Source organism: Lepisosteus oculatus, chromosome 1, assembly GCF_040954835.1.
Source record: "Lepisosteus oculatus isolate fLepOcu1 chromosome 1, fLepOcu1.hap2, whole genome shotgun sequence".
In the NCBI taxonomy this organism is placed as follows: Eukaryota; Metazoa; Chordata; class Actinopteri; order Semionotiformes; family Lepisosteidae; genus Lepisosteus; species Lepisosteus oculatus.
The window spans coordinates 61,011,223-61,025,345 of NC_090696.1; the positions used below are offsets into that span (position 1 = coordinate 61,011,223).

The 14,123-nt window shown below is 35.2% G+C and overlaps 1 protein-coding gene across 5 annotated transcripts in view; it reads right to left on the bottom strand.

Annotated features, from left to right (window-relative positions):
- lingo2b (leucine rich repeat and Ig domain containing 2b) overlaps nt 1–14,123 on the bottom strand; it is a 493,320-nt gene that overhangs the window by 197,471 nt on the left and 281,726 nt on the right. For all 5 annotated transcript variants that reach the window (XM_015345165.2, XM_069190989.1, XM_069190990.1 and 2 more), the window contains one exon: nt 11,976–12,049. The gene's annotated coding sequence lies outside the window, so the exon portion shown is untranslated. The remainder of the gene's footprint in view (nt 1–11,975; nt 12,050–14,123) is intronic.

Here is a 14,123-nt window from a genome sequence, read left to right on the forward strand (position 1 = left end):
TTACTTATACTATACTATATAAATATTATTAAACAAATTACTCTCTTTATTTGCTAATTTAATGTCAAACACTTCAAAGAGACAAAACAACTGGGTTTTCATTTCGATTAAACAAAATCCCCTTTTCCATATGAGAGCTTAGTTTCACCACTGTTAAAGTTAATTACATGAACACATAAATAAAAGATCCATATGTGGGAATTACCTTAGAGCTTTGTAAAGTAAATAACAGTTAGCTGTGATTGTTTCAGGAGAAGCAGATTAGGTTTTTTTTCTTATCACACTGGTATTTGTCTTAAAAGAAAGTTACTAGTTCAGTTCAGCTACTCACTTACTGTACATCTGAGGACATTTGTATAGAGTAATCTAATGGGGCAAGAAGAGATCTTTATAATTACACTTTTGCTCTTTTTAGCAGTTTTGTAAAATGGGAATGAGGCAGCACCAATCAATCACAACAGTACAGATCACCCTTTATTGCCCCACTTCTTCTTTGATAGTGAGCTACCTTCAGGTGAGGTGGGCATTTTTAGTCATATACAGTACCTGTTCACTGTAACTGAATGCAACATCAATAGCTAACCTAAGGTACTGTAGCATCAAAAATGGTTAAGATCAAAGATCAATTACATTTTCAGCATAATTTCCCATTTATTGCAAGAGTTCTGTCTCCACTCTAAAACTCTGTTTATCTTGCTGAAATTCTATTGAAACCTCTTTTAGTCCACTCCTCTTATTGTCCTCTTATACTACAGTATAAAGAATCCTCTTATAAATACAAAGGTATTAGTAAAAAAACTTTACAGCTTTATTTTTAATCATAACCCTATAATGCTCTTATTTCTAGCTATGTAATTAACCATTATTTTATTTAAAGACTTATTAATGAGTATATTGTTAAATTTTAAAAGTAGAAAGATGGTTCAGATGTACAGTATTTTGTAATCCTATCCTGCAACTAACTGAAAAATGGGCCATAAATCCCATACAATACTTCTTTTTCTGTGTTGCCACTCTCCATTAGCCATTTAGGGTTACCTATTTAAAAATAACTAAGATTTCAATTTTCTTAAACACGTACTATTTCAACAATAATGAACTATAGTAGTTCAACAATAATTAGCAGGAAGTCTGCTTTCTTTTAAGGCATTGTTGCCATGCGAAACTATTGGAGTTCAAAATTAACTAAATTTTTTATTTTCTATAGCAAAATAATCAGTTTGAAATGAAGGATTTGTTTTTATGTTGCCAACCTCAGTCGTTTGTGTTTTTAGATTTGATTCTAACCAGAGGAATTGCTTTTTTTTTTGCTTCAGAGAAGCTGTCTAATAGTTAGTCAGCAGGACAAAATTCAGTCTGATCAAAATGTTATAGTTTAGGTGCTGGGGTAAATTAACCTTGAAAAAATATGTGGAGACAGTACTCAAAACTTTTCAACAACTATTTTAAGACACAGAAACATGCTGGGAGCATATTGTAAATTATATGGTGAGAGGAATTAAAAATAAGCAGGTGTCACGATTATAGTCTCCCCCTCCTTAAGGGTGCTCCAGGCGCTGACGTTCATCCTGGCTCTGCATCTGGTTTCCGCACCATGCGAGTCAGGGACCTGGAAGCGCCTGCTCCCATTAAGGTTTTAATCTCTGTTCCCATTCCCTGTCCGCCGATTCCGACCCGGTTCATGGTTTTAATTCTTTGTTTGGATGGATCACCTGGCAATGGACTTATTCTTGTGTTTTGGATTCCCTCTATGGATTGTATTTTGAATTGTTTGCCTCGGCCACACCTTCCCCGTGCACCAGCGCACTTTGGACACGCCCCCCTGTTTTCAGCCCCGTATCCCTGCATGACGTTTTCCTAGTGTTTCCCCACTTCTTCGGATTGTGTCGTCCGCACAGGGTCCGGAAAGAACTGTTCGTTACAGTACGCATTGGAACCAATAGTACGTGTGACATTTTTAATGGCTCACATTAGGTATTTTAAAATAAATAAATATGTTTACAAAACAAGGCATAGAAAAAGCTACCCAGGGACATTGTTTCATCCAGTAACCTACAAACAAAAGGTTAGATCTTAATCCATCTTTATCATGTTATTATTCATCTAGATCCAATTAAACGTCTGTCTATAACTAATATTATGGATCCAGAAATGAAAAAAAGACACTAGAGTGCTTATAAATGGGATATGTCAATTTTTTTTGTTGTTGTCATATAATTGAGTATACAGTATACTGTATACTGAATATCCTCCAATAGACTAGAGTACAGCCTGCTATGCAATTACATTATACCAAAATGGCCTAATCTCCTTAAACATTATGCACATATCCTTATGGTATTGTAAAGACAGGAAACAGCATGATCACCAAATTGGAATTGATGCATGTTGGTAACCTTTCACAGGTATCATCCATTGGAGAAACAAACTTTTAACTGTAACATACAGTAACTTAACATATTTTGGTAGATGGGCTCATGAGGAATAATATTCCATTTATGAAGGCATTAAAAATGCAAAAAACTATATGCAATAGACAATGCACATACAATAATCATACAGTATGTACAATGCACACAGCAGAAGCAAAAGGCAAGAAAAATGAAGAGCCCAGAAAATTAACTAGCAGGACTTAGAGCAATACTACATTATACATTAAAACCTGTAGTGAAAACTAAAGCATTCACAGTCTCTAATTACACAGATTTGAGCAATGAGCTTCACAGACACAGGGCTGCACATCTCATTGTGTGTGTGGAGCCATTTCTTTGAAAGAGTAAGACGTCCTGAATCAGCAGACCTCATTTTAAGAGTTAGCCAATACTCATGTACAGTAATACAGTGGCCTCTAAATGTATCAATACAGAAGAGTTAAACTTTTATGCATGTGACATTGTTTTTGTTTTACATTTTTTTATTTGTAATCATTAGATTAATGTAAATGCTACAGTAAGTACATATATATGTTCTATTTCTGTGGAATCCTTATGGTATCTGGTATAGGTCATTGTCATGCTGCAGGGTCCTGCTGTAAGCTTAGCTCAGTAAGCATGGAAGCCATGTTGGTGCAATAGATAGTATTGTGTAGTATAGTGCTGGGGCCCTGTGTTCAATTGCAGTGTGCTATCTGCGTGGAGCTTGCAAGTTCTCCTTGTGTTTGTGTGGGTTTAAACCGGGTGCTCCAGTTTCCTCCCACAGTCCAAATACATACTGGATGAGGTTAATTGTCTTCTGGGAAAATCTGCCTTGGTGTGAGAGTTTCTATCTGTATATGCCGTGTGATGGAGTGTCATCCATTTCAGGGTGCATCCCACGATGCACCCTTGCCTGCCAAGATCGGCTCCCTTACAACCTTGAATTGGATGAAGTGGTTAGAAAAATGGATAAATGAATGGAAGGAGACAAATTGTTTTTGTAAACTTTAGAATGCATACTGCAGTTTCAGTCATCATGCAAGGTGAGTGAATCTGTTCCAGCTAGGTGGCCAGCCATGCACAGACCAGGTCATACTGTCGGTCATACTTCACAGAGTAGGTGGTGTTTTTTGGAGTATCTCCAGTTCTTTTGTTTTTCCACCCCCAAACATTTCCAACTATTTGGTGAAGGTGTATATTGGTCTAAACTGTCCATAAATCTTTGTCCAAAACTGTACTGCCTCAGCTTTGAACGTCTGAGCCTATCCAGCAGAATGGTGAAAGTGAGGTGATGTCAAATCCTGGGATGTTATCTATGTTATTTGGTGGCACTTTTCCATGATTCAAGGTATCCTGGATGACAATCACCCAAAACATTCAGCCGATGCAACCATGGAGTACATCGAGAGGAAAACAAAAGATTTGGCCTCTTTTTGCAAGTAATCTGTTCTATCAACAGTTTGAAAGCATGTTTAACTAAGAGATGTAATTTGTATGTTTCTAGTAAAAGAATGAAGAAAAACACATTTTTCTAACACTTTTTTTTCAGTTTTATCAAGGGATTAATCTTTACTTAGCAATTTGTTCTGCACATTGTCAAATTACAAAATCTTTGTAAAATGGGGTTAAATTAATTTAATGGAAGTTTGAATTTGTGCTGGAAAATAAAACTGTTTCTATGTATGTAATTTAAAAAATAGCTATTGTTATTTCTGAGAAAGGTTGTTATTGCTCTTTTTGTGTCATACTGTATGTTAGCTTGTTCTATTTTTCTAATTGTTAAAGAACTTTTAAGTAATTGTAATTGTGCAAGGAGTTAAAGGGCTTTCTTAACGTACCATTTTTAAGAAAAATGTACTGTATTGATTATGGTATTCTGAAAAGAATCAGCAGGTGAAAATATTAAATACAGTTTTAGCCATACAGTAGTGAGTGAGAATGTAGAGACATACTGTACAAATAATAGCCATTTCAAAATCTAAATACTTATGAATCAGGATTTAAAAAACAAAAACCCTTTCTCAAATTTTTAGGGTGACAATGTTGTAGACAAACAGTACTAAATTACAATAATTAGTTGACCTCTTTTTAACAATTAGAAAAAAGTGAGACAATGAAAATGGAAAGCCTAAATGAACTACAATAAAATATCAAGATTATGAAAAAAATTACATTTTCATTTTAATTAAAATCTTATTTTCCCTTTTTTGTAACAATAATATATAATACTAAACATACAGTGATACCCAGTTATTGAACAGACATTGGGGACCATAAACAGGGGAAAAGTGGTCTTTGATGCTATATTCGGAGGGAAGTCTGTACAATATCTAATTCTAAGATAATTAGAATGTGATAGAATACTGTATGTACCTGAATGAAATTAGTAGAAGAATTATGGCAACATCATCAGATATCTTACTTGCAGCAAAGAATAGATTGATCTCAAAGAAGCAGCCAGATTTTCTTATGCTAGCATATGGAAATCCAAGAGATAGAACACAGTTTATTAAAAGAATAAAAAAGAACAGAATCTAGTTAAGCAAATCAAGTACAACAATTGCAAGCATCATTACAATATTAGCAAAGCAATAAATTAGGCTATTCAGGCCAGTTGGCCCATTTGGGATTAAGTGGCTTCTAGGTCCAGGGATCACATCCAGACATTTCTTTTTTCAGTACTACAGCAGCAAAAATGTGGCAGGGTGACATATGGTGTTTCAGAAATAAAAATGGGAAAATATCTAAAAGATGAAAGGGAAGTGGCTAAAATATTATCTGAATATTTCACTCAGGTGTTTGACAGGGAAGACATCAACAGCATGCCTCAGGCTGAGCTAAGACAAAATGCCATACTACAAAACATCATTATAGAAGAGACTGACATGTTGTGGTGATTAAAAACAGATAAAATACTTATGATACAAGTACAGGTCTGTAATATGTCTGCTAAGTTCATATATCTTTGCTATGTTTGACCTATATGACCGAAATGAAAAGTTCTTTTTTTTCTTGTGCTAGATTTTACTTTTTGCTAGAAAGGGTGCATACCTTTCTAGCACACAGTAAAACCAATACACTAATATACCTAATTATTGATATGAATATACTGCATCATCCTAATACCATTTCTTCCCAAACACCAAGGTCGATCCTTGTGCTCAAAGACCAAAAAAGGTTTGTTCCAACACCACTCACACTTTTTTTCTTAAATTTGTCTACCTATGTAAACACATACTGTAAGAACCTGCACAGTTTGTACTGAACCAAAGAGCTGCTGGAAAGGTAATGTGTTTTTTACCCATATTTTATGTTCATTTTTATATTTCTGGCAAAGGCTAAAGACTTATCTTTCACTCTTGGACTTATGATTGCAGAACATCATTTAATGTTAAGTTCGTAGTAAAATCAACTGAATAGAATTAATGGACTTGCATCCATATGTTTTTAGGTAAAAGCACAGATGCATCAACCATCTCCTGTGACTTATATTCTTGTGTGCCTTTTCATATTAAGAAACTCAGTTTTGGAAGCACCCCCTACAGTAAGTTATATAATTGACTCAGCTTCACTGTTCTCTACAACTCAAGTGATAAATTGTCAATTAGATGCCTCTTCCTTCAATAAAATAACACTGTACCATAGCAATGTTGTGGATTTATTAAACACATACATTATTCTGTAACTTGCTGAACTTGGAATCTACCACTATTAATGAATCTTTCTCTTTATTTGCCAAGTTGACATTGTACCAATGTTGCATTGGTTTCAATGCAGGCTAGCCAGATACAAAAAAAACTCAAGCTTGCAGCATCCTATACATATTTATACATATCTCAGTGCACTTCAATGAAAACTGCATGGATTATACATAAAATGTGTTACATACTGTATTAATCATCACACTATATGACAGACCAAGACATCAGTGTTTTATATTTTTTATGGGTTTTGGAGAATTTACTGTAATAACTTTAAGAAAAATGCTAAGTACCAGAATACAACAAAATAACTGTATTCATATTTTCAAATTATACTGTATGTATCTTATAATCTTATAACTGACTGATTCAATTAAGAGCTTTTGCCACATAAACATTGCTTGTTTCAGCTATTTAAAAACAGAAGGAGCAAATGTCCTCTTTTTTCCACTATTCTGATTTACTGTAGATATTCTACTTCCAGTTTAGCATTCACTGTTTTCAGCCAACAGAGGAAAGGCCATTCTGAGTTAGCAAAATCTTAATGAATGAGTGCACATCGGAAAGGCACTGATCTGGTTGTTCAACTACTGTATGTTAATAATGCAATAATGTCTAAGAGATGTTTTAAGTATTTGTTTAAAATGTTACTGTTGATAGGTGACAATTAAAACTCCAGTAGCTGTCTTTCAGGAAGAGCAACTAAGAGACATACTGTATAAGAAATAACCCCATATACTGTACTGTACTTAATTAAACAAAAGCTTTCCGTGGAATAAGATATGTGTCAGGTGGAGGCGAAAAACACTTCAATTCCCATGAGGCTTTGCCAAGACTTCAAAATATGTATCCAGAAAGAGATTTTGAATATTGCACCTGGAGAAAATGGCATCCTTCAGAAATGTTATCATTTTAATAGAAAGTTACATTCAAATTGAATTCAGGATTGTGTGCAATTTCTATTGGATAAACAATACAAAATACAAAATTAGGGGTGCTTTTGGAGAAATAAAAAATTGCCACCCATAAATCCATACAGTATGTAAAAAGAGAAGGTTAAGATGCTCATATTTGCTGCCAGCAGCTCCTAATTTGTAACGCAAATGCTTCTCTTGTCTTTTTGTTACTTCACTGGGTGTCTGTCTTTTTTTCTCTCTAATTAAAATTTCAGAAAGTGGTTGACAAGGTACTGAAATAGTATGGTTGATTTGTGTTTAAGAAATTAATGCTTTTTTAATCACACAACAGTATTCATTAACTTACTTACACATACAGTACAGTATATGTTAGATACTCCAACATTATTAAAACCAACAGACAACACTGAACAAATTGCCTTTTTGAGAATTCTGTATCTGTCACCAGTATTCACCTGCTTAATTTTTCATTTTATCGATTCCAACTTTTAAAGCCCTTATGAACACAAATTAACATATTTGCTTCTATATTAAAAGCACCTCTTTTTACTAATTAAGAATGCCTTTTTATACTTTCCTCACTTGTTCTTTGTGGAAAGGCAACAGTGAAATAAAAACTGCAGATATGAACTTTGCACTAATAGCTCTAATGTTACAGAAAACTCTTTTTTTTTTTCCTGTGAGAATCCCATGCACTTAAGTGTTGGCCTTTCTGACTCATCTACCAGCAAGGAAATCATGTGTGCTATGAGACTAATCCAGCAGAGCATGACTAAAATAAACCATTTCCTTACTAAATGTTATTATTCAATTACTAGATAGTTTGCTATATTCATATGCTACAACATGAATATTCCAGTCAGACAACTTTGTATCTGAAGGTGAATGCAAACTCAAACAGATTCATGGAGAAATCCTTTTAGAAACAAGTATAGTAAAATATATCCACATACCCTAAAGGTAAGATATGTTTACACATAAATAAAGATATTTTGAATTTTAAAAATATAACAAATTGCTGTAGATATATATCTATAGATATAGATATATAGCTAAATATTTCTTCTCAATTGGACATGGATGTGTACAGTATGTGTCACCTCTTTTTGCATTTTCATTTTGGTAAGGAGAGAAGTAATAAGAATATTGACAAAACCAGTGTCGGCCTTATATGCTGTTATATGTACATACAGTAGCTCCACTATAGTAAAAGCTTGACAAAGTGGCTAGTATCACATTGAGCGTAAATGAGCATGTTTGTTTAATAGAAGGTCAACTTTATGAATCTACTTTATGCCAGAAGCAGACATCCATGTGTGCCGCTGATATTAATTACATGAAGAAGAAATGCTTTGGAAAACTGGAAGAATTGTATTTTTTGCTTACTTAAATGTGGAAAGGCTATAAACATGAAACTGATTAATTTCCTTCACTTGTCCTAGTATTGTCTCATGCCCTTTGTATACATGCTTTATCATAACTGTGCAGGGTATCAAAATGCAAAGCTGTATCTGTTTGTGATAAAATTGAAGTGAAGAGCACAATGCTGAGCTTCAGAGATATGGCACACAGTATGAAACAAAACCTTAAGTAACATAAAGGGATTAAAAACCTAAGAAATAACCCGATGCATGCCCTTGAAAGGCTACTGCTGGAGATTAATAAAGGTAAGGGTGATTATTGATAACTTAAAAATGATAGAATGCACAGAATCTGGGTATTGAACAGTGCGTACTGGATATTCTCTGTAGAACAGCAAATGAAAGCACTGTAATGCACCCCTCTAGTGGAATGTGAAAGGCTGACAGAAAGAAGGATTAGTTGCTGCTGTGTGTGGGATGTCTTTGCGGGAAGGAAAGAAAAAAAACATGTTTTTGCATGATTTCAAGTACTGTAGCTTCAAGGAGATTTTAGCAAATATTTTGAATTAGAAGATATATTAGGGATAAACTGTTTTCTTGGGCCTGATTCAGTAAATATTTTAGTAACTAATGTTTGAATTTGAGGTGGCAGAGTGGTGTGAAGGTCAACACCGCTTTCTTACAGCTGCAGGAAGTCAGGAGCCTGGGCTTGATTTTGAACTGGGGTAGTTTTAGTGTTGTTTTTTTTTTTTCCCCACAGCCCACAGACAAATTAATTTACAGTACATCTCAAAATTGCCATTGTACTGTATGAGTGAATATGTGAGAGTGTCCTATGATGGACTAGCGTGCCATCTAGATTGTAGGCTTGCTCCCTGCACTTGCAGAGTTAGACTTCAAATCACTGTGACCCTCTGAGGATAAAGCTGTTACTGAAAATGGATGGATAATTGGATTTGGAAAATGCTAATTGCTTTTCATGTTATTGAAAGTACTGTCCTTTTCTCATGTCCCCAGAAACAAACAGATCTTGCACATTCCAGAGTGAGCCCTCATTGCTCGAAAGGAACATGAAATATTGCACTTTAGGAAAATGACTATGAGGAGTCGCTATAATACGTTTTGCAAAAATAATACAGAACCCAAATTTCACCCTTCTGATCACCTGGTTATTTTGCTCAGATATTTCAAACACTTCTTAATGTTTTTAATGTAGATTGTTTCATGACTTGGTTTTCACTATGGAAACAACAAATAACAACTTAGAGTGTAGACTACTGAAATTGCTTCATGCCCAAAGGAATCCATGGATCATTCATGAAACACGGACACATAAATATTATGTAAGTAGCTGAAAATCATTTGAGTACTCTGTCAGACATGATTCAACATCACAAAAAAATATAATCACTTTCACAGGTCTTGGATCCTCATCTGCCAAAAGTCACTGAATGAATGTATAGTTTTCTGGATAGAAATGGAGGCATTTCTGAACAGGAAAATCTCTCCACTCCAATCTCTCTCCACAGTTAGAAACTGTGTAATGTGCATACAGTGACTTCACAGACTGTGTAAATGGACATACCAGGTAGTTTGTCTTTGTCATTTATATCATCTGACATCCAACTGTTGGTTCTGTTACAAACCCATTGTAGTCAGCACTGCAATCTATAATGGCAGTGTAAGAAACACATCAGCAGAGCAGTAAAGCATGAGGTTCTCCATCCTGTCCTGCTTTTTTATGCTTTCAAGTCTATTTTCTGCATATTTTCTACACTCCTGTAGCATGTACAGTAACTGGAGCATAAAAACTCATAAATTTACTATATATATAATGCAATATACTGTATATATTTCAAATTTTTCACTGCACTGTTCCAATATTATGTCCTAAAAGATCACTACCCCCGGAAGGCAAATGCCACAAGTTTCACTATTTGAAATCCTAAGGTTGACTATGTGACTAAGGTTGATGAGGTCATGTGCCAGGTAAAATAATTAAGTGTCAAACCATGTCTCTTTGATTTCATTAGAATTATTGCATTAGAATGTCTTTTCTGCACCCTGGGAGAAATAACAATAATAAAAAACAAATTGTTCCTTTTATTGAACAATCTTTTTTTACAGAATAAGTATTGGAAGTTCAAGAACCATTTTAATGATGGCCAATGTAAAATATGTTGTTAAGGTGTAGAAGTGCAAAGATCTCTGTGACACCAGCAGTCCTTTTATAAAGACATCACAAAATGAGATACAGTATGGTCTAAAACACAATTTCACCAAGTATCATGTCGAATTAACTACAAGACAGTAAAATAATGGAATTTAAAATATTTTTCTTCATTAAAAGGCACAATATAGTGTTATTGAACAGCAGAACAGATGGAGGTCAAATTCTACTCGTATACTTCCATTTCCTTACTCATAAAAGCTCCCTGACTGAACAGAATATGCTTTGTGCATTTTCTAGTACCTTTCCCTCCAACCCAACATTACCAATGCAGCATTAAGCTCCCTGGCTTATTTCTGGTCTCAGACTAACACGGTCATTTCCTCCACCTGGTGAATTGAAGCCAAAGGATTAAGCATGCTGTCCCTTTATATTTGTCAACTTGTTATGTCAGTATTAGAATTAGACCAAACAAGCGAAATAATCTGTTATGCACTGAATGTTTTTCATTGCATGTTTATAGTGCATGCACTATAGTGTTAACAACAAACAATATAATGACAAAGATATTGAAGAGCTTATGTTATGGCACATTAGGCAATGGAACAAGATATTCTTTTGACACTAAACTAGTTATAGATTTCCACCTGCATAAAAATGCTGCATGAGCACATGTAGATTCATCTTAAGACTTATATTATGAATATTTATTTTTCCCTCCAAACATCATGACATTCATGGCACTGTGGGCATCTTACAGCAGAAACACATACTGTAGGAACATTGCTAGTTGATATGCTTGGTCCAGGCAGGAAAACAATCACACTATGACGTACTGTCAGGTAAAATAAATTGTTGGTGCTTTAAATCCAGTACATTATAAAGGACAAAAAAGCAAATTACTTTATGTCAAGAGCACTTCTGTATTACACTGACTCAGATGCAGGAAAAAAATAATTCAACAGGATCCTGTGAAGCAACACAGCCACAGTACAGTATATAGTCTATAAAGCAGTACCAATAAATGCTTGCCAACTGTTTTCTCAAAGGCTACTTCAAAATAGTAAACTGTCTGTGTGTGTGTATAGTTTCATTGGTTAACTTGATTTACATCTTCAATGGCAACCAAGTTATTAATATTTAATTAACCCTCTTCATGATTGATTTTACAGAGTACTGCAGTGCAAGATCCCTCAACATTTTAAAGAGAAAAAAAGTTGCCCATTAATGTGCATTTTTACTCTTCTGGAGAGAAGGGTCAAAGAGCCTCTTCTAAAAGAAGAAATTCCAAGACTAAAAAAGATTAAAAAACTAGTAACACTGAAATGATTGCAATAAATCATGCCTCATATTGAGACCATCCAATACAGTGCCTATTGTATGACAGGATTAAGAAAGCTTACACTACATACCACTTTGAAATGAAATCTTCTTTTCACTCATGGTTAATGTTTCCAGTCAGTGCATTCCAATAATCATCTTAAGCCTGGTTGAGGAAAGAAAGAGAAAGCATTAGAATGTTTTTTTTCTGCATTGTGGGAGAAATATCAATAAAAAAGTAATATTTCCTCTTAATGAACAAGAAAAAGTATTTGAATTCTTTGTAACTTTTATTAATTAATGCATACTAATTTCCCTTCTAAATATAATGCTAGAGGAAATGGTACTTTAGCTAGCATTTCTAATGAATGAATTAATCTAAGACAGCAGGTGTGAACAATTATTTTTTCAGTACCACAAAAATTCTCTGAAAACACTAACACATCCACACTCATACACACACAGTATCACAAACGTTAAGCACATACAGTATATTTCATATATGCTGGATAATGTATATTTCTTTATTTTGTCCTACTGTTTGAAAACCAGTACACGTATGCAGTATATATACAGTATATACAGTATACTGTATATTGTACTGTATGTTATAGGAATTAATACTAATTCGTTTTTGCAAGTTCACAAGACTGAAGAATTTATCTACATGAACAGTTTAGAGTGCTAGGTTAGCAAGATGGTTGATTCCTGACTTTAACGAGACAATTGAAACCAGAGTGTAGAGTGTGCTGTTTTGAAACCAGAACAAGTCTGCAAACTGGTTAATTACAGTATATCTGGCTAATTTGTAAAAAAATAAACCGAAGCAGTTAAACCTGCTTTGCGAAACAGCCACCAGGAATGAATATCAGTGTACTAAATAGTATACTAAATGTGCCCCCTTCAGTGTTGTGAAGCAGAAATAGCTCATTATTATTCAGTCCTATAATTCATAGCAACTGTATGCTCTTAAAACACACCATCAACCTGAAAGGAGTTCCTTGTAAGTTATATATTATAAGCTTATAGTGTATATAAGCAGCTTATTATACAAAGGGAACACAATCAATCAGGTTTGATTGATAACATCTTTTTCAAAGAGTAAAAATCTGGAACCAGTGGTCATGAAGAATTTAGAATAAATAAGAAACTTTAGCCCACCAAGACCAGGTGGATTTTTCACAAAACAAGAATTCTCAGGCAGTTAACTTTAGTAAATCCATCCATGCATTTTCTAACTACTCTATCCAATATGGGGTCACGGGGGAGATGTCACGATCATTACTCCTCCTCTTAAGGGCACTCCAGCCCTTCCTCGTTCTGTCCCATTCCCCACATCTGTTCCTCATTCCAGCCCCTCTTTAGTTCCACCTTTAAAGCCAGACGCAGGCGTTTGCCCGGCGCTTCTCATTGAATCCCGTTTCGTGAGAGCCCGGGGTCCTGCTGCGTCTGGCTCCGTTATGGTTTTAGTTTCCTGTTCCTGATTCCCTGTCCCGCCGGTCCTGACCCGGTTCTGGTTTTAATTACTTTGGATGGATCCCCTGGTCTTGGACTCTGCCTCCCATTTTGGATTTCCCTTTTGGATTTATTCTTGGATTGTTTGCCCCGGACTCACTTCACCTGGACACCTGCTCACTTCGGACACGCCCCCCTGTCTCCTGACTGACTCCTGCATGATGTTTTTCCCTATTGTTTCTTCACCTTCTGGATCGTGTCGTCCGCATAGGGCCCGGAAAGAACTGCTCTTGACAGGAGACAGAGTTCATCCTGGCAAGCAATAGACGCAAGGCAGGATACACCCTGGACAGGATGCCAGTCCACCAAAGGGCACACACAGACATTCACACACTCAAACCAGGGCCAATTTGTCTTGAAGCCAATTAACCTACAGTACCAATAAGTCTTTGAACTGTGGGAGGAAACATTAGCACCCAGCAAAAACAGGAAAGATGTATAAACTCCATACTGATAGATGCAGGAACCCAGCACAGCAAAGTAGCAATATTAATCCCTGTGCCACTGTGCCACAAACATTAAAAGATATCTTCATGAAAGGTTTTTTTCCATTTCACAAAGCAAGATTGTATCAGGTTAAGTAACTACAGTATAGCCAATGTAACTACAGTATAGATACTATACATCCACTATTCCTAACCCTGCACCATGCAGGTTAGTTCAATATTAGCCTGAATTTTTGGTTAAGAGCTTGTCTCTTATCAGTGTCTTTTAATAAAGAACAT